We start from the raw sequence: 21,196 nt of genomic DNA, 5'->3' as shown, positions 1-21,196 counted from the left end.
TTCCTTACAGACGAATGGAAAAAGTAGTAGAAGCCGACCTCGGAGAAGATCAGTTTGGATTCCGTAGAAATACTGGAACACGTAAGGCAATACTGACCTTACGACTTATCTTAGAAGAAAGATTAAGGAAAGGCAATCCTACGTTTCTAGCATTTGTAGACTTAGAGAAAGCTTTTGACAATGTTGACCAGAATACTCTCTTTCAAATTCTAAAGGTGGCAGGGGTAAAATACAGGGAGCGAAAGGCTATTTACAATATATACAGAAAACAGATGGCAGTTATAAGAGTCGAGGGGCATGAAAGGGAAGCAGCGGTTGGGAAGGAAGTAAGACAGGGTTGTAGCCTCTCCCCGATGTTATTCAATCTGTATAATGAGACAGCAATAAAGGAAACAAAAGAAAATTTGGAGTAGGTGTTAAAGTCCATGGAGAAGAAATAAAAACTTTGAGGTTCGCCGATGACATTGTCATTCTGTCAGAGACAGCAAGGGACTTGGAAGAGCAGTTGAATGGAATGGACAATTCCTTGAGAGGAGTATATAAGATGTACATCAACAAAAGCAAAACGAGGATAATGGAATGTAGTCGAATTAAGTCGGGTGATGCTGAGGGAATTAGATTAGGAAATGAGACACTTAAAATAGTAAAGGAGTTTTGCTATTTGGGGAGCAAAATAACTGATGATGGTCGAAGTAGAGAGGATATAAAATGTAGACTGGCAATGGCAAGAAAAGCGTTTCTGAAGAAGAGAAATTTGTTAACATGGAATTTAGGTTTAAATGTCAGGAAGCCTTTTCTGAAAGTATTTGTATGGAGTGTAGCCATGTATGGAAGTGAAACATGGGCGATAAATAGTTTGGACAAGAAGAGAATAGAAGCTTTCAAAATGTGGTGCTACAGAAGAATGCTGAAGATTAGATGGGTAGATCACATAACTAATGAGGAAGTATTGAATAGGATTGGGGAGAAGAGAAGTTGTGGCACAACTTGACAAGAAGAAGGGATGGGTTGGTAGGACATGTTCTGAGGCATCAAGGGATCACCAATTTAATATTGGAGGGCAGTGTGGAGGGTAAAAATCGTAGAGGGAGACCAAGAGATGAATACACTAAGCAGATTTAGAAGGATGTAGGTTGCAGTAGGTACTGGGAGATAAAGCAACTTGCAAAGGATAGAGTAGCATGGAGGGCTGCATCAAACCGGTCTCAGGACTGAAGATCACAAGAACACTACAACAACAACTACAACATTAATCAATTTAACAGTGGAGTAATGTATTTCTTTCGTGAAATGTTGGTAAATGCTTGTTGTTGACAGCAGGGTCATCTGGTTGTATGGCCAGAAAGCAGATTCTCCATTCAATGTTCTTATGGTGCACATTAGACACCACATGCACCCCACTGAACTCCGAATGTTCGGAATTTGATAAATCTTCTTATTTTTGTATCTCTTTCATTTGCTTTATATTTTTTAAAATCATATTTCAATGGTCACAAAAAATAACAATGTGCTGCACTAATTGTAGTACATGATTCTTCTCTCTCAATAGGGAGACTCCGTTTCATGACTGCTATGTTTGTTCAATCATCGAGTGTGATTTTGTTGGAAGTGAACTACCACTCCTAGCATTCTGATGATTGGGGTTATTAGAAAGACTTTTTTCTATTGCTTGGAGCTTCCTTTGATTGATACCCTTGTAACTTATATTCATCAATTTCACAGTGGAGTAATGTATTTGGATCATTAAATGTCAGTAAATGTTTGTTGTTTACAGCAGCGTCATCTGGTTGTATGGCCAGAAAGCAGATTCTCCATTTAATGGGTTTTTGTTGCAGATTGGACACCACATGCACTTTACTGAATAATGAATCTTCGGAATTTGATAAATCTTCTATTTTAAGAATCTCCTTTAATTGCTTTATATTTTTAAAAATGTTATTGCACTAACAATAATCAATGTGGTGCACAAATTGTGGTACATGTTTCTTCCCTCTCAATAGGGAAATTTCGTTTCATGACTACTATGTTTGTTCCACCTTCGAGTGTGATTTGTTGGAGGGGAACCACCACTCCGAACATTCTGACTATTCGAGTTATAAGGAAAGCCTTCTTTGTTTTGCTAGGTGCTTCTTTTGATTGTTACGCTTATCACTTATATTCATCAATTTCACGTTGGGGTAATGTATTTTAATCGCGGAATGTGGGTAATTGTTTGTTGTTTACAGCAGTGTCATCTGGTTGTATGGCCAGAAAGCAGATTCTCCATTCAATTGTCATTTGGTGCAGATTGGACACCACATGCACTTTCCTGAATAACGGCTTTTCTGAATTTGATAAATCTTCTTGTTTAGGTATCTCCTTCATTTGCTTTCTATTTTTAAAAATCTTATTCCAATGTTCACTAAAAATAATCAATGTGCTGGACAAATTGTGGTACATGTTTATTCCCTCTCAACAGGGAGATTCCGTTTCATGACGGCTATATTTGTTCTACGATCAAGTGTGATCTTGTTGGATTTGAACCACCACCCTGAGCATCCTGAGTATTAGAGTTATTAGAAAGATTTTTTCTTCTGCTAGGAGCTTCCTTTGATTGATACCCTTATAACTTATATTCTTCTATTTCGCAGTGGAGTAATGTGTTGATTCTGCATTCAATGGGTTTTTGGTGCAGATTGGGCATCACATGCACCTTACTGAACACCGAATGTTCGGAATTTGATAAATCTTCTTGTTTTGGTCACTACTTCCTTTGCTTTACATTTTTGAAAATCTTGTTTCAATGGTCACTAAAAATAGACAACGTGCTGCAAATATTGTTGTACATGCATCTTCCCTCTCAACAGGGAGAGTCCGTTTCATGACTGCTACGTTTCTTCAAACATCAAGTGTGATTTTATTGAATAGGAATCAGCACTCCGAGCGTTCTGATGATTGGAGTTATTAGAAAGACTTTTTTCTTTTGCTAGATGTTTCCTTTGATACCTTTATCATTTATATTCATCCATTTCACAGTGGAGTAATGTATTCGATTCGTGAAATGTGGGTAAATTTTTGTTGTTTACAGCAGTGTCATCTGGTTGTATGGCCAGAAAGCAAATTCTCCATTCAATGGGTTTTTGGGGCAGATTGGACACCACATGCACCTTATTGAACACTGAATGTTCGGAATTTGATAAATCTCCTATTTTAGGTATCTCCATTATTTGCTTTATATTTTTAAAAATGTTATTGCAATGGTCACTAACAATAATCAATGTGCTTCACAAATTGTGGCACATGTTTCTTCCGTATAAGCAGGGAGATTCTGTTTCATGACTGGTATGTTTTTTCAACCATCGTGTGTGATTTTGTTGGATGTGAACCACCACTCCGAGCATTATGACTATTGGAGTTATAAAGAAATCCTTCTTTGTTTTGCTAGGTGCTTCCTTTGATTTTTACCCTTCTCACTTATATTCATCAGTTTCACAGTGGAGTAATGTATTTGAATCGTGAAATGTGGTTAAGAGTTTTTTCTTTACGATAGGGTAATCTGGTAATATGGCCAGAAAGCAGATTATACAATCAATATGTTTTTGGTGCAGATGGGACGCCACTAGCACCTTAGTTATAACGAATGTTCAGAATTTGCTAAATCTTCTTGTCGTGAAATGTGGGTAAATGTTTGTTGTTTACTGCAGGGTCATTTGGATGTATGGCCACAAAGCAGATTCTCTCAGCAGTGAGATCTCGTTTAATGACTGCTAAGTTTGTTCTAACTTTGAGTGTGATTTTGTTCGATGGTAACCACCACTCCGAGCATCCTGAGTATTGGAGTTATTAGGAAAGACTTCATTGATTTGCTAAGTGCTTGTTTTGATTCTTCCCCTTATCACTTATATTCATCAATTTCACAGTGGAGAAATGTATTTGAATCATGAAATGTGGTTAAATGTTTGTTGTTTACAGCAGTGTCATCTGGTTGTATGGCCAGAAAGCAGATTCTGCATTCAATGGTTTTCTGGTGGAGATTTGACACCCCATGCACCCTACTGAACACCGAATGTTCGGAATTTGATAAGTCTTCTTGTTTTGGTATCTCCTTCATTTGCTTTATACTTTTTAAAATCTTATTTCAATGGTCACTAAAAATAACAATGTGCTGCACTAATGGTAGTACATGTTTCTTCCCTCGCAACAGGGCGAGTCCGTTTCATGACTGCTACGTTTTTTCAAACATCGAGTGTGATTTTATTGGATGGGAATCACAAGTCCGAGCGTTCTGACGATTGGAGTTATTTTTAAGACTTTTTTCTTTTGCTAGGTGCTTCCTTTTATTCCTTTATCACTTATATTCATTAATTTCACAGTGGAGTAATGTATCTGATTAGTGAAATGTGGGTAAATGTTTGTTGTTTACAGCAGTGTCATCTGGTTGTATGGCCAGAAAGCAAATTCTCCGTTTAATGGTCTTTTGGTGCAGATTGGACACCACATGCACTTTACTGAATATCAAATGTTCAGAATTTGAGAAATCTTCTCTTTTAGGTATCTCCTTCATTTGTTTTGTATTTTTAAAAATCTTATTGCAATGGTCACTAAAACTAATCAATGTAGTGCACAAATTGTGGTATATGTTTCTTTCCTCTCAACAGGGAGATGCTGTTTCATGACTGCTATGTTTGTTCAACCATGAAGTGTGATCTTGTTGGATGGGAACCACCACTCCGAGCATTCTCACGATTGGAGTTATTAGAATCATTTTTTTTCTTTTCCTAGGTGCTTCTTTTGATAGTTACGCTTATCACTTATATTCATCAATTTCACAGTGGGGTAATGTATTTTAATCGTGAAATGTGGGTAAAAGTTTGTTGTTTACAGCAGGGTATTTGGTTTTATGGACACAAAACAGATTCTATCAGCAGGGAGATTCCGTTTCATGAGTGTTATGTTTGTTTAACCGTTGAGTGTGATTTTGTTTCATTGGAACCACCACACCAAACATTATGACGACTGGAGTTAATAGGGAAGACTTCTTTCTTTTGCAAAGTGCTTGTTTTGTTTAGTACTCGTATCACTTATACTCATCAATTTCACAGTGGAGTAATGTATTTGAATCTAGAAATGTGAGTAAATGATGATTTGTTCTACCGTTGAGTGTGATTTTGTAGGATGGGAGCCACCACTCCGAGCATCCTGAGTGTTGGAGTTTTTAGAAAGATTTTTCCCTCTGCTAGCAGCTTCCTTTGATTGATACACTTATAACTTATATTCTTCTATTTCGCAGTGGAGTAATGTATTTGAATCGTTAAATGTCAGTAAATGTTTGTTGTTTACAGCAGTGTCATCTAGTTGTATGGCCAGAATGCATATTCTCCATTCAATGGTCTTTTGGTGCAGATTGGACACCACATGCACTTTACTGAATAACGGCTGTTCGGAATTTGATAAATCTTCTTGTTGAGGTTTCTCCTTCATTTGCTTTATATTAAAAAAAAAAACTTATTCCAATGTTCACTAAAAATAATCAATATGCTTCACAAATTGTGGTACATGTTTCTTGCCTCTCATCATTGAGACTCCGTTTCATGACTGCTATGTTTGTTCAATCATCGAGTGTGATTTTGTTGGATGGGAACTAACTACCACTCCGAGCATTCTGACGATTGGAGTTATTAGAAGAACTTATTTCTTTTGCTTGGAGCTTCTTTTGATTGATACCCTTATAACTTAAATTCATCAATTTCACAGTGGAGTAATGTATTTGAATCGTTAAATGTGGGTAAATATTTGCAGTTTACAGCAGGGTCATCTGGTTGTATGGCCAGAAAGCAAATTCTCCATTATATGGATTTTTGGTGCCGATTGGACACCACATGCACTTTACTGAATAACGATTGTTCGGAATTTGATATATCTTCGTGTTTAGGTATCTCAATCATATGCTTTATATTTTTTACAAATCTTATTGCAATGGTCACTAAAAATAATCAATGTGCTGCAGAAATTGTGGTACATATTTTTCCCACTGGTACATATTTTTCCCACTCAGCAGGGAAATTCTGTTTCATCACTGCTACGTTTGTTCTAGCATCGAGTGTGATTTTGTTGGATGGGAACCACCACTCCGAGCATCCTGAGTATTGGAAGTGTTAGGAAAGACTTCATTGTTTTGCTAGGTGCTTGTATTGATTCTTTCCCTTATCATATATATACATCAATTTCACAGTGGAGTAATGTATTTGAATCCGTTTCATGACTGCTGTGTTTGTTCTACCAACGAGTGTGATTTTGTTGGATGGGAACCACCACTCGGAGCATTCTGACGATTGGGTTTATTAGAAAGACTTTTTTCTTTTGCTAGGCGCTTCTTTTGATTGTTACGCTTATCACTTATATTCATCAATTTCACAGAGTGGTAACGTATTTTAATCGTGAAAAGTGGGTAATTGTTTGTTTTTTACAGCAGGGTCATTTGTTTGTATGGCCACAAAGCAGATTCTCTCAGCAGGGAGATTCCGTTTCATGAGTGGTATGTTTGTTCAACCGTCGATTGTGATTTTGTTGGATTGGAACCACAACTGTGACCTTTTTGACTATTGGAGTTACAAGGAAAGACTTCTTCCTTTTTTCTAGGTGCTTCTTTTGATTGTTACTTTTATCACTGATATTAATCAATTTCACAGTGGAGTAATGTATTTGGATAGTGAAATGTGGTTAAGAGTTTCTTCTTTACGGCAGGGTCGTCTGGTGGTATGGCCAGAAAGCAAATTATACAATCAATGGTTTTTTGTGCAGATGGGTCACCACATGCTCCTTACTGAATAATGGCTATTCGGAAGTTGATAAATCTTCTTGTTTTGGTATCTCCGTCATTAGCTTTATATTTTTTAAAATCTTATTGCAATTATCACTAAAAATAATCAATGTGCTTCACAAATGGTGGTATATGTCTCTTCACTCTCAACAGGGAGATTCTGTTTCATGATTGCTATGTTTGTTCAAACATCGAGTGTGATTTTGTTGAATGGGAACCACCACACCGAGTATTCTGATCATTGGAATTATTAGAAAGACGTTTTTCTTTTGCTATGTGCTTCTTTTGATTTTTAGGCTTATCACTTATATTCATCAATTTCACAGTGGGGTAAAATATATTAAAAACAAAGATTCCAAGACTTACCAAGCGAGAAAGTGCCGGCAGACAGGCACATGAACAAAACAGACAAACACACACACAGAATTACTAGCTTTCGCAACCGATGGTTGCTTGTTCAGGAAGGAGAGGGAAAGACGAAAGGATGTGGATTTTAAGGGAGAGGGTAAGGAGTCATTCCAATCCCGGGAGCGGAAAGACTTCCCTTAGGGGAAAAAAAGGACAGGTTTACACTCGCACACACACATACACACACACATATCCACACATTGGAAAGACAAAAGGATGTGGGTTTTAAGGGAGAGGGTAAGGAGTCATTCCAATCCCGGGAGCGGAAAGACTTCCCTTACGGGAAATAAAGGACAGGTGTACACTCGCACACACACACATACACACACACATATCCACACATTGGGAGACTCCTTTTCATGACTACTATGTTTGTTCCACCTTCGAGTGTGATTTGTTGGATGGGAACCACCACTCTGAACATTCTGACTATTCGAGTTATAAGGAAAGCCTTCTTTGTTTTGCTAGGTGCTTCTTTTGATTGTTACTCTTCTCACTTATATTCATCAATTTCACAGTGGGTTAATGTATTTAATCGTGAAATGCGGGTAAATGTTTGTTGTTTACAACAGGGTCATTTGGTTGTATGGCCACAAAGCAGATTCTCTCAGCAGGGAGATTCCTTTTAATGACTGCTATGTTTGTTCTCCCTTTTAGTGTGATTTTGTTGGTTGGGAACCACCAATCCGAGCATTCTGACGATTGGAGCTATTTGAAAGACTTTTTTTTTTTGCATGGAGCTTATTATGATTGATACTGTTATAACTTATATTCATCAATTTCACAGTGGAGTAATGTATTCGAATCGTTAAATGTGGGTAAATGTTTGTTGTTTACAGCGGGGTCATCAGGTTGTATGGCCCGAAATCAGATTCTGCATTCAATGGTATTTTGGTGGAGATTGGACACCACATGCATCCTACTGAACACCGAATGTTCGGGATTTGATAAATCTTCTTGTTTTGGTATCTCTTTCATTTGCTTTATATTTTTAAAAACTTGTTTCAATGGTCACTAAAAATAACAATGTGCTGCACTAATTGTAGCACATGTTTCTTGTCTCTCAATAGGGAGAATCCGTTTCATGACTGCTGTGTTTGTTCTACCAACGAGTGTGATTTTGTTGGATGGGAACCACCACTCCAAACATTGTGACGACTGGAGTTAATAGGAAAGACTTTTTTCTTTTGCTAAGTACTTGTTTTGATTAGTACTCTTATCGCTTATATTCAGTAACTTCACAGGGGAGTAATGTATTTGAATCGTGAAATGTGGGTAAATGTTTGTTGTTTACAACAGGGTCATTTGGTTGTATGGCCACAAAGCAGATTCTCTCAGCAGGGAGATTCCTTTTAATGACTGCTATGTTTGTTCTACCTTTTAGTGTGATTTTGTTGGATGGGAGCCACCACTCCGAGCATCCTGAGTATTGGAAGTATTAGGAAAGACTTCATTGTTTTGCTAGGTGCTTGTATTGATTCTTTCCCTTATCATATATATACATCAATTTCACAGTGGAGTAATGTATTTGAATCCGTTTCATGACTGCTGTGTTTGTTCTACCAACGAGTGTGATTTTGTTGGATGGGAACCACCACTCCGAGCATCCTGAGTATTGGAGTAATTAGGAAAGACTTCATTGTTTTGCTAGGTGCTTGTTTTGATTCTTCCCCTTATCACTTATATTCATCAATTTCACTGTGGAGTAATGTATTTGAATCGTGAACTGTGGGTAAATGTTTGTTGTTTACAGCAGGGTCATCTGGTTGTAAGGCCAGAAAGCAGATTCTCCTTTCAATGTTCTTATGGTGCAGATTGGACACCACATGCACCTTACTTAATAACGGCTGTTAGGAATTTGATAAATCTTCTTGTTTTGGTATCTCCTTCATTTGCTTTAGATTTTAAAAAATGTTATTCCAATGGTCACTAAAAATGCTCAATGTGCTGCACAAATTGTGGTACATGTTTCTTCCCTCTCAGCAGGGACATTCCGTTTCATGACGGCTATATTTGTTCTACCATTGAGTATGATTTTGTTTAATGGGAACCACCACTCCGAGCATCCTGAGTGTTGTAGTTATTAGGAAAGACTTCATTGTTTTGCTGGTGCTTGTTTTGATTCTTTCCTTTATCATTTATATTCATCAATTTCACAGTGGGTTAATATATTTAAATCGTGAAATGTGGTTATGTGTTTATTGTTTACAGCAGGGTCATGTGGTTGTATGGCCAGGAAGCAGATTCTGTATTCAATGGTTTTTTGGTGGAGATTGGACACCACATGCACCTAATTGAAACCGTATGTTCGGAATTTGATAAATCTTCTTATTTGGTATCTCCATCATTTGCTTTATTTTTTAATAAATTTTATTGCAATGGTCACTTACTATAATCAATGTGCTGCACAAATTGTGGTACATATTTCTTCCCTCTCAACAGGGAGATATCTTTTTATGACTGCTATGTTTGTTCAATCATCAAATGTAATTTTGTTGGATGGGAACCACCAGTCCAAACATTCTGATAGTTGGAGTTATTATAAAGACTTTTTTCTTTTTCTTGTTGCTTCTTTTGATTGCTACTATTGTCACTTATACTCATCAATTTCACAGTGGAGTAATGTATTTGATTTGTGAAATGTGGGTAAATGTTTGCTGTTTACAGCACATGCACTTAACTGAATAACGAATGTTCGGAATTTGATAAATCTTCTATTTTAAGAATCTCCTTCATTTGCTTTAGATTTTTAAAAATGTTATTCCAATGGTCACTAAAAATGCTTAATGTGCTTCACAAATGGTGGTACATGTTTCTTCCCTCTCAACAGGGAGACTCCTTTTCATGACTGCTATGTTTGTTCAAACATCGAGTGTGAATTTGTTGGATGGGACCACCAATCCGAGCATTCTGATGATTGGAGTTATTGGAAAGACTTTTTTGTTTGGCTAGGTGTTTCTTTTGATTGTTACGCTTATCACTTATATTCATCAATTTCACAGTGGGGTAATGTATTTTAATCGTGAAATGTGGCTAAATGTTTGTTGTTTACAGCAGGGTCATTATGTTGTATGGCGACTAGCAGATTCTGTCAGCAGGGAGATTCCGTTTCATGAGTGCTATATTTGTTCGACCGTTGAGTCTGATTTTGTTGGATTTGAACCATACTCTGACCTTTTTGACTATTCTAGTTATAAGGAAAGACTTCTTCCTTTTTTCTAGGTGCTTCTTTTGATTGTCACTTTTATCACTGATATTAATCAATTTCACAGTGGAGTAATGTATTTGAATTGTGAAATGTGGGTAAATGTTTGTTGTTTACAGCAGTGTCATCTGGTTGTATGGCCAGAAAGCAGATTCTCCATTCAATGGTCATTTGGTGCAGATTGGACACCACATGCACTTTACTGAATAACGGCGTTTCTGAATTTGATAAATCTTCTTGTTTAAGTATCTCCTTCATTTCCTTTCTATTTTTAAAAATCTTATTCCAATGTTCACTAAAAATAATCAATGTGATGCACAAATTGTTGTACATGTTTCTTCCCTCTCAACAGGGAGACTCTGTTTCATGACTGCTTTGTTTTTTCAATCATCGAGTGTGGTTTTGTTGGATGAGAACCACCACTCCGAGCATTTTGACTATTCGAGTTATTATGAAGCGCTTTTTCCTTTGATTTGGTGCTTTTCTAAATTAATACACTGATCACTTATATTCATCAATTTCACAGTGGAGTTTCGTATTTCTATCTTGAAATCTGGTTAAGTGTTTGTACTTTACAGCAGGGTCGTCTGGCTGTCTGGCCCCAAACCAGGTTCGCCATTTAATGGGTTTTTTGTGCAGATTGGACACCACATGCACTTTACTGAATTATTGATGTTTTCAATATGATTCTTATTCAGTCCTTCCTTTGCTTGATATTTTTAAAAATCTTATCGCAATGGTCACTAAAAATAATCAATGTGCTTCACAAATTGTGGCATATGTTTCTTCCCTATAGGGAGGGAGATTCTGTTTCATGACTGGTATGTTTTTTCAACCATCGTGTGTGATTTTGTTGGATGTGAACCACCACTCCGAGCATTATGACTATTGGAGTTATAAAGAAATCCTTCTTTGTTTTGCTAGGTGCTTCCTTTGATTGTTACCCGTCTCACTTATATTCATCAGTTTCACAGTGGAGTAATGTATTTGAATCGTGAAATGTGGTTAAGAGTTTTTTCTTTACGATAGGGTAATCTGGTAATATGGCCAGAAAGCAGATTATACAATCAATATGTTTTTCGTGCAGATGGGACGCCACTAGCACCTTAGATAATAACGAATGTTCAGAATTTGCTAAATCTTCTTGTCGAGAAATGTGGGTAAATGTTTGTTGTTTACTGCAGGGTCATTTGGATGTATGGCCACAAAGCAGATTCTCTCAGCAGTGAGATCTCGTTTAATGACTGCTAAGTTTGTTCTACCTTTGGTGTGATTTTGTTCGATGGTAACCACCACTCCGAGCATCCTGAGTATTGGAGTTATTAGGAAAGACTTCATTGATTTGCTAAGTGCTTGTTTTGATTCTTCCCCTTATCACTTATATTCATCAATTTCACAGTGGAGTAATGTATTTGAATCATGAAATGTGGGTAAATGTTTGTTGTTTACAGCAGTGTCATCTGGTTGTATGGCCAGAAAGCAAATTCTCCGTTTAATGGTCTTTTGGTGCAGATTGGACACCACATGCACTTTACTGAATATCAAATGTTCAGAATTTGAGAAATCTTCTCTTTTAGGTATCTCCTTCATTTGTTTTGTATTTTTAAAAATCTTATTGCAATGGTCACTAAAACTAATCAATGTACTGCACAAATTGTGGTATATGTTTCTTTCCTCTCAACAGGGAGATGCTGTTTCATGACTGCTATGTTTGTTCAACCATGAAGTGTGATCTTGTTGGATGGGAACCACCACTCCGAGCATACTCACGATTGGAGTTATTAGAATCATTTTTTTTCTTTTCCTAGGTGCTTCTTTTGATAGTTACGCTTATCACTTATATTCATCAATTTCACAGTGGGGTAATGTATTTTAATCGTGAAATGTGGGTAAAAGTTTGTTGTTTACAGCAGGGTCATTTGGTTTTATGGACACAAAACAGATTCTATCAGCAGGGAGATTCCGTTTCATGAGTGCTATGTTTGTTTAACCGTTGAGTGTGATTTTGTTTCATTGGAACCACCACACCAAACATTATGACGACTGGAGTTAATAGGGAGGACTTCTTTCTTTTGCAAAGTGCTTGTTTTGATTAGTACTCGTATCACTTATACTCATCAAATTCACAGTGGAGTAATGTATTTGAATCTAGAAATGTGAGTAAATGTTTGTTGATTATAGGAGAGTTATCTGGTTGTATGGCCAGGAAGCAGATTCTCCATTCAATGGTCATTTGGTGCAGATTGGCCACCACATGCACTTTACTGAATAACGGCTGTTCGGATTTTGATAAATCTTCTTGTTTAGATATCTCCTTCATTTGCTTTATATTTTTAAAAATCTTAATCCAATGTCCACTAAAAATAATCATTGTGCTGCACAAATTCTGGTACATGTTTATTCCCCTTCAGCAGGGTGATTCCGTTTCATGACGGCTATATTTGTTCTACCATCGAGTGTGATTTTGTTGGATGGGAACCACCACACCGTGCATTCTGAGTATTGGAGTTATTAGAAAGATTTTTTCTTCTGCTAGGAGCTTCCTTTGTTTGATACCTTTATAACTTATATATTCTTCTATTATCGCAGTGGAGTAATGTGTTTGAATCGTGAAGTGTGGGTAAAGGTTTGTTGTTTACAGCAGGGTCATAGGGTGGTATGGCCACGAAGCAAATTATACAATCAGTGGGTTGTTGTGCAGTCGGGGGACCACATTCACCTTACTGAATAACGGGTTTTTGGAATTTGATAAATCTTCTTGTTTAGATATCTCCTTCATTTGCTTTATATTTTTAAAAATCTTAATCCAATGTCCACTAAAAATAATCAATGTGCTGCACAAATTCTGATATATGTTTCTTCCCTCTCAGCAGGGAGATTCTGTTTCATGACTGCTATATTTGTTCTACCATCGAGAGTGATTTTGTTGGATGGTAACCACCACTCCGGGCATCTTGAGTATTGGAGTTATTAGGAAAGACTTCATTGTTTTGCTACTTTCCAGTTTTGATTGTTATCCTTATCACATATAATCATCAATTTCACAGTGGGTTAATATATTTGAATCGTAAAATGTGGTTATGTGTTTGTTGTTCACAGCAGGATCATCTGGTTGTGTGGCCAAAAAGCAGATTCTGCATTCAATGGTTTTTTTTTTGCAGATTGGACACCACGTGCACCTTACTGAACACTGAATGTTCGGAATTATATAAATCTTCTTGTTTTGGTCTCTCCTTCATTTGCTTTACAATTTTAAATATCTTATTTCAATGGTCACTAAAAATAGACAACGTGCCGCACAAATTGTGGTACATGTTTCTTCCCTCACAATGGGGAGAGTCCGTTTCATGACTGCTACGTTTTTTCAAACATCGAGTGTGGTTTTGTTGGATGGGAATCACCATTTCGAGCGTTCTGACGATTGGAGTTATAAGAAAGACTTTTTTTCTTTTGCTAGGTGCTTCCTTTGATTCCTTTATCACTTATATACATCAATTTCACAGTGGAGTAATGTATCTGATTCGTGAAATGTGGGTAAATGTTTGTTGTTTACAGCAGTGTCATCTGGTTGTATGGCCAGAAAGCAAATTCTCCATTCAATGGGTTTTTGGTGCAGATTGGACACCACATGCACCTTACTGAATAACGCATGTTCGGAACTTGATAAATCTTCTATTTTAGGTATCTCCCTTTTTTGCTTTATATTTTTAAAAATGTTATTGCAATGGTCACTAAAAATAATCAATGTGCTGCACAAATTGTGGTACATGTTTTTTCCCACTCAACAGGGAGACTCCGTTTCATGTCTGCTATGTTTGTTCAATCATCGAGTGTGATTTTGTTGAATGGGAACTACCACTCCGAGCATTCTTACGATTGGAATTATTAGAAAGACTTTTTTCTTTTGCTTGGAGCTTTTTTTGATTGATACCCTTATAACTTGTTGTTGTTGTTGTTGTGGTGTTCAGTCCTGAGACTGGTTTGATGCATCTCTCCATGCTACTCTATCCTGTGCAAGCTTCTTCATCTCCCAGTACCTACTGCAACCTACATCCTTCTGAATCTGCTTAGTGTACTCATCTCTCGGTCTCCCTCTACGATTTTTACCCTCCACACTGCCCTCCAATGCTAAATTTGTCTTCCCTTGATGCCTCAAAACATGTCCTACCAACCCATCCCTTCTTCTAGTCAAGTTGTGCCACAAACTTCTCTTCTCCCCAATCCTATTCAATACCTCCTCATTAGTTACGTGATCTATCCACCTTATCTTCAGTATTCTTCTGTAGCACCACATTTCGAAAGCTTCTATTCTCTTCTTGTCCAAACTAGTTATCGTCCATGTTTCACTTCCATACATGGCTACACTCCAAACAAATATTTTCAGAAATGACTTCGTGACACTTAAATCTATACTCGATGTTAACAGATTTCTCTTCTTCAGAAACGCTTTCCTTGCCATTGCCAGTCTACATTTTATATCCTCTCTACTTCGACCATCATTAGTTATTTTACTTCCTAAATAGCAAAACTCCTTTACTGCTTTAAGTGTCTCATTTCCAAATCTAATTCCCTCAGCATCACCCGATTTAATTGGACTACATTCCATTATCCTCGTTTTGCTTTTGTTGATGTTCATGTTATATCCTCCTTTCAAGACACTGTCCATTCCGTTCAACTGCTCTTCCAAGTCCTTTGCCGTCTCTGACAGAATTACAATGTCATCGGCGAACCTCAAAGTTTTTACTTCGTCTCCATGAATTTTACTACCTACTCCAAATTTTTCTTTTGTTTCCTTTACTGCTTGCTCAATATACAGATTGAATAACATCGGGGAGAGGCTACAACCCTGTCTCACTCCTTTCCCAACCACTGCTTCCCTTTCATGCCCCTCGACTCTTATGACTGCCATCTGGTTTCTGTACAAATTGTAAGTAGCCTTCCGCTCCCTGTATTTTACCCCTGCCACCTTTAGAATTTGAAAAAGAGTATTCCAGTCAACATTGTCAAAAGCTTTCTCTAAGTGTACAAATGCTAGAAACGTAGGTTTGCCTTTTCTTAATCTTTCTTCTAAGATAAGTCGTAAGGTCAGTATTGCCTCACGTGTTCCAACATTTCGACGGAATCCAAACTGATCCTCCCCGAGGTCCGCATCTACCAGTTTTTCCATTCGTCTGTAAAGAATTCGCGTTAGTATTTTGCAGCTGTGACTTATTAAACTGATAGTTCGGTAATTTTCACATCTGTCAGCACCTGCTTTCTTTGGGATTGGAATTATTATATTCTTCTTGAAGTCTGAGGGAATTTCGCCTGTCTCATACATCTTGCTCACCAGCTGGTAGAGTTTTGTCATGACTGGCTCTCCCAAGGCCGTCAGTAGTTCTAATGGAATGTTGTCTACTCCGGGGGCCTTGTTTCGACTCAGGTCTTTCAGTGCTCTGTCAAACTCTTCACGCAGTATCGTATCTCCCATTTCGTCTTCATCTACATCCTCTTCCATTTCCATAATATTGTCCTCCAGTACATCGCCCTTGTATAGACCCTCTATATACTCCTTCCACCTTTCTGCCTTCCCTTCTTTGCTTAGAACTGGGTTGCCATCTGAGCTCTTGATATTCATACACGTGGTTCTCTTCTCTCCAAAGGTCTCTTTAATTTTCCTGTAGGCAGTATCTATCTTACCCCTAGTGAGATAAGCTTCTACATCCTTACATTTTTCCTCTAGCCATCCCTGTTTAGCCATTTTGCACTTCCTGTCGATCTCATTTTTGAGACGTTTGTATTCCTTTTTGCCTGCTTCATTTACTGCATTTTTATATTTTCTCCTTTCATCAATTAAATTCAATATTTCTTCTGTTACCCAAGGATTTCTAGCAGCCCTCGTCTTTTTACCTACTTTATCCTCTGCTGCCTTCACTACTTCATCCCTCAGAGCTACACATTCTTCTTCTACTGTATTTCTTTCCCCTATTCCTGTCAATTGTTCCCTTATGCTCTCCCTGAAACTCTGTACAACCTCTGGTTCTTTCAGTTTATCCAGGTCCTATCTCCTTAATTTCCCACATTTTTGCAGTTTCTTCAGTTTTAATCTACAGGTCATAACCAATAGATTGTGGTCAGAGTCCACATCTGCCCCTGGAAATGTCTTACAACTTAAAACCTGGTTCCTAAATCTCTGTCTTACCATTATATAATCTATCTGATACCTTTTAGTATCTCCAGGGTTCTTCCACGTATACAACCTTCTTTCATGATTCTGAAACCAAGTGTTACCTATGATTAAGTTGTGCTCTGTACAAAATTCTACTAGGCGGCTTCCTCTTTCATTTCTTAGTCCCAATCCATATTCACCTACTATGTTTCCTTCTCTCCCTTTTCCTACACCCGAATTCCAGTCACCCATTACTATTAAATTTTCGTCTCCCTTCACTATCTGAATAATTTCTTTTTATTCACCGTACATTTCTTCAATTTCTTCGTCATCTGCAGAGCTAGTTGGCATATAAACTTGTACTACTGTAGTAGGTGTGGGCTTCGTATCTATCTTGGCCACAATAATGCGTTCACTATGCTGTTTGTAGTAGCTTACGTGCATTCCTATTTTCCTATTCATTATTAAACATACTCCTGCATTACCCCTATTTGATTTTGTGTTTATAACCCTGTAGTCAGCTGACCAGAAGTCTTGTTCCTCCTGCCACCGAACTTCACTAATTCCCACTATATCTAACTATGTTTCCTCCCTCTCAGCATGGAGACACTGTTTCATGACTGCTATGTTTGTTTAAACATGGAGTGTGATTTTGTTGGATGGGTACCACCACTCCGAGCATTCTGACGATTGGAGTTATGAGGAAGACGTTATTCTTTTGCTAGGTGCTTTCACAGTGGTGTAATGTATTTGAATCATTAAATGTGGGTAAATGTTTATTGTTTACAGCAAGGTCATTTGATTGTATGGTCACAAAGCAGATTCTCTCAGGAGGGAAATTCCGTTTCATGAGTGCTATGTTTCTTCAACCATCGAGTGTGATTTTGTTCGATTGGAAACACCAATCTGTGCTTTTTAACTATTGGACTTATTAGTAATGACCTCTTTCTTTATTCTAGGTAGTTCGTTTGATTGTTACTTTTATCACTGATATTCATCAATTTCACAGTGGTGTAATGTATTTGAATCGTGAAATGTGGGTAAATGTTTGTTGTTTACAGCAAGGTCATCTTGTTGTATGGCCAGAAAAAGAGACTCTCCATTCAATTTGTTTTTGGTGCAGATTGGACACCACATGCACCTTACTGAATAACGAATGTTCAGAGTTTGATAAATCTTCTATTTTAGGTATCTCCTTTATTTGCTTTATATTTTTAAAAATGTTTTTGCAATGGTCACTAAAAATAATCAATGTGGTGCACAAATTGTCGTAGATGTTTGTTCCCTCTCAATAGGGAAATTTCATTTCATGACTACTATGTTTGTTCCACCTTCGAGTGTGATTTTGTTGGATGGGAACCACCACTCCGAGCATTTTGACTATTGGACTAATTAGGAAAGACTTTTTTCTTTTACTTGGTGCTTTTCTAAATTGATACCCTGATCACTTATATTCATCAATTTCACAGTGGAGTATTGTATTTCAATCGTGAAATCTGGTTAAGTGTTTGTACTTTACAGCAGGATCATCTGGTTGTGTGGCCACATACCAGGTTCGCCATTAAATGGGTTTTTGGTGCAGATTGGACACCACATGCAACTTACTGAATTATTGATGTTCGGAATATGATTCTTGTTTAGTCCTTCCTCTGCTTGATATTTTTATAAATCTTATTGCAATGGTCACTAAAAATAATCAATGTGCTGCACAAATTGTGGTACATGTTTCTTCCCTCTCAACACGGAGACTCCGTTTCATGACTGCTATGTATGTTCAATCATCGAGTGTGATTTTGTTGGATGGGAACCACCACTCCGAGCATTCTGACGATTGAAGTTATTAGACAGACATTTTTCTTTTGCCTGGAGTTTCTTTTGATTGATAACCTTATAACTTATATTCATCAATTTCGTAGTGGAGTAATTTATTTGAATTGTTAAATGTGGGTAAATGTTTGTTCTGTACAGCAGGGTCATCTGGTTGTATGGCCAGAAAGCAGATTCTCCATTCCATGGGTTTTTGTTGCAGATTGGACACCACATGCACCTTACTGAATAACGAATGTTCGGAATTTGATATTTCTTCTTGTTTAGGTATCTCCTTCATTTGCTTTACATTTTTAAAAATCTTATTTCAATGGTCACTAAAAATAGACAACGTGCTGCACAAATTGTAGTACATGTTTCTTCACTCACAACAGGCGTAGTCCTTTTCATGACTGCTACGTTTTTTCAAATATCGAGTATGATTTTATTGGATGGGAATCACCACTCCGAGCGTTCTGACGATTGGAGTTATTAGAAAGCGTTTTTTCTTTAGCTAGAGGCTTCCTTTGATTCCTTTATCACTTATATTCATCAATACACAGTTGAGTAAAGTATTTGATTCGTGAAATGTGAGTAAATGTTTGTTGTTTACAGCAGTGTCATCTGGTTGTATGGCCAGAAAGCAAATTCTCCATTCAATGGGTTTTTGGTGCAGATTGGACACCACATGCACCTTACTGAATAACGAATGTTCAGAGTTAGATAAATCTTCTATTTTAGGTATCTCCTTTATTTGCTTTATATTTTTAAAAATGTTATTGCAATGGTCACTAAAAATAATCAATGTGGTGCACAAATTGTCGTAGATGTTTGTTCCCTCTCAATAGGGAAATTTCATTTCATGACTACTATGTTTGTTCCACCTTCGAGTGTGATTTTGTTGGATGGGAACCACCACTCCGAACCCTCTGACAATTCGAGTTATAGGGAAAACTTTCTTTGTTTTGCTAGGTGCTTCTTTTGATTGTTACCCTTCTCACTTATATTTATCAGCTTCACATTGGAGTAATATATTTGAATCGTGAAATGTGGTTAAGCGTTTGTTCTTTACGGGAGGGTCATCTGGTAGTATGGCCAGAAAGCAGATTATACAATCAATGGGTTTTTGGTGCAGATGGGACGCCACTTGCACCTTGGATAATAATGAATGTTCTGAATTTGATAAATCTTCTTGTAAGGTCTCTACTTCATTTGTTTTATATTTTTAAAAACTTATTCCAATGGTCACTAAAAATGACCAATGGGCTGCACAAATTGTGGTACTAATATCTTCCTTCTCAACAGGGAGATTCTGCTTCCTGACTGCTATGTTTGTTTAAACATCGAGTGTGAATTTGTTTAATGGGAACTACCAGTCCGAACATTCTGACGATTGGAGTTATTAGAAAGACTTTTTTCTTTTGCTAAGTGCTTTTTTTGATTGTTACTTTTATCACTGATATTAATCAATTTCACAGTGGGGTAATGTATTTGAATCGTGAAATGTGGTTAAGAGTTTGTCCTTTACGGCAGGGTCGTCTGGTGGTATGGCCAGAATACAAATTATACAATCAATGGGTTTTTGTGCAGATGGGACACCATAAGCACCTTACTGAATAACGGCTATTCAGAACTTGATAAATCTTCTTGTGTTGGTATCTCCGTCATTTGCTTTATATTTTTTAACATCTTATTGCAATTATCACTAAAAATAATCAATGTGCTGCACAAATTGTGGTACATGTTTCTTCCCTCTCAACAATGAGATTCTTTTTCCTGACTGCTATAGTTGTTCAACCATCGAGTGTGATTTTGTTGTATGGGAACCACCACTCCGAGTATTCTGACGATTGGAGTTATTAGAAAGACGTTTTTATTTTGCTAGGTGCTTCTTTTGATTGTTACGCTTATCACTTATATTCATCAATTTCACAGTGGGGTAATGTATTTGAATCGTGAAATGTGGGTAAATGTTTGTTGTTTACAGCAGGGTCATCTGGTTGTATGGCCAGAAAGGAGATTCTACATCAAATGGGTTTTTGGTGCAGATTGCACACCACATGCACCTTACTGAATTATGGATGTTCAGAAAATGTAAATATTCGTGTTTATTCCTTCATTTGCTGTATATTTTTAAAAATGTTATTCCAATGGTCACTAAAAATAATCAATGTGCTGCACAAATTGTGGTAGATGTTTCTTGCCTCTCAGCATGGAGACACTGTTTCATGACTGCTATGTTTGTTCAAACATGGAGTGTGATTTTGTTGGATGGGTACCACCACTCCGAGCATTCTGACGATTGGAGTTATGAGGAAGACGTTATTCTTTTGCTAGGTGCTTTCACAGTGGTGTAATGTATTTGAATCATTAAATGTGGGTAAATGTTTATTGTTTACAGCAAGGTCATTTGATTGTATGGTCACAAAGCAGATTCTCTCAGGAGGGAAATTCCGTTTCATGAGTGCTATGTTTCTTCAACCATCGAGTGTGATTTTGTTCGATTGGAAACACCAATCTGTGCTTTTTAACTATTGGACTTATTAGTAATGACCTCTTTCTTTATTCTAGGTAGTTCGTTTGATTGTTACTTTTATCACTGATATTCATCAATTTCACAGTGGTGTAATGTATTTGAATCGTGAAATGTGGGTAAATGTTTGTTGTTTACAGCAAGGTCATCTTGTTGTATGGCCAGAAAAACAGACTCTCCATTCAATTTGTTTTTGGTGCAGATTGGACACCACATGCACCTTACTGAATAACGAATGTTCAGAGTTTGATAAATCTTCTATTTTAGGTATCTCCTTTATTTGCTTTATATTTTTAA

The sequence above is a fragment of the Schistocerca gregaria genome, chromosome 9 (assembly GCF_023897955.1).
Source record: "Schistocerca gregaria isolate iqSchGreg1 chromosome 9, iqSchGreg1.2, whole genome shotgun sequence".
In the NCBI taxonomy this organism is placed as follows: Eukaryota; Metazoa; Arthropoda; class Insecta; order Orthoptera; family Acrididae; genus Schistocerca; species Schistocerca gregaria.
The sequence above is the reverse complement of the archived record's forward strand: the minus strand, read 5'-3'. Positions refer to the sequence as shown.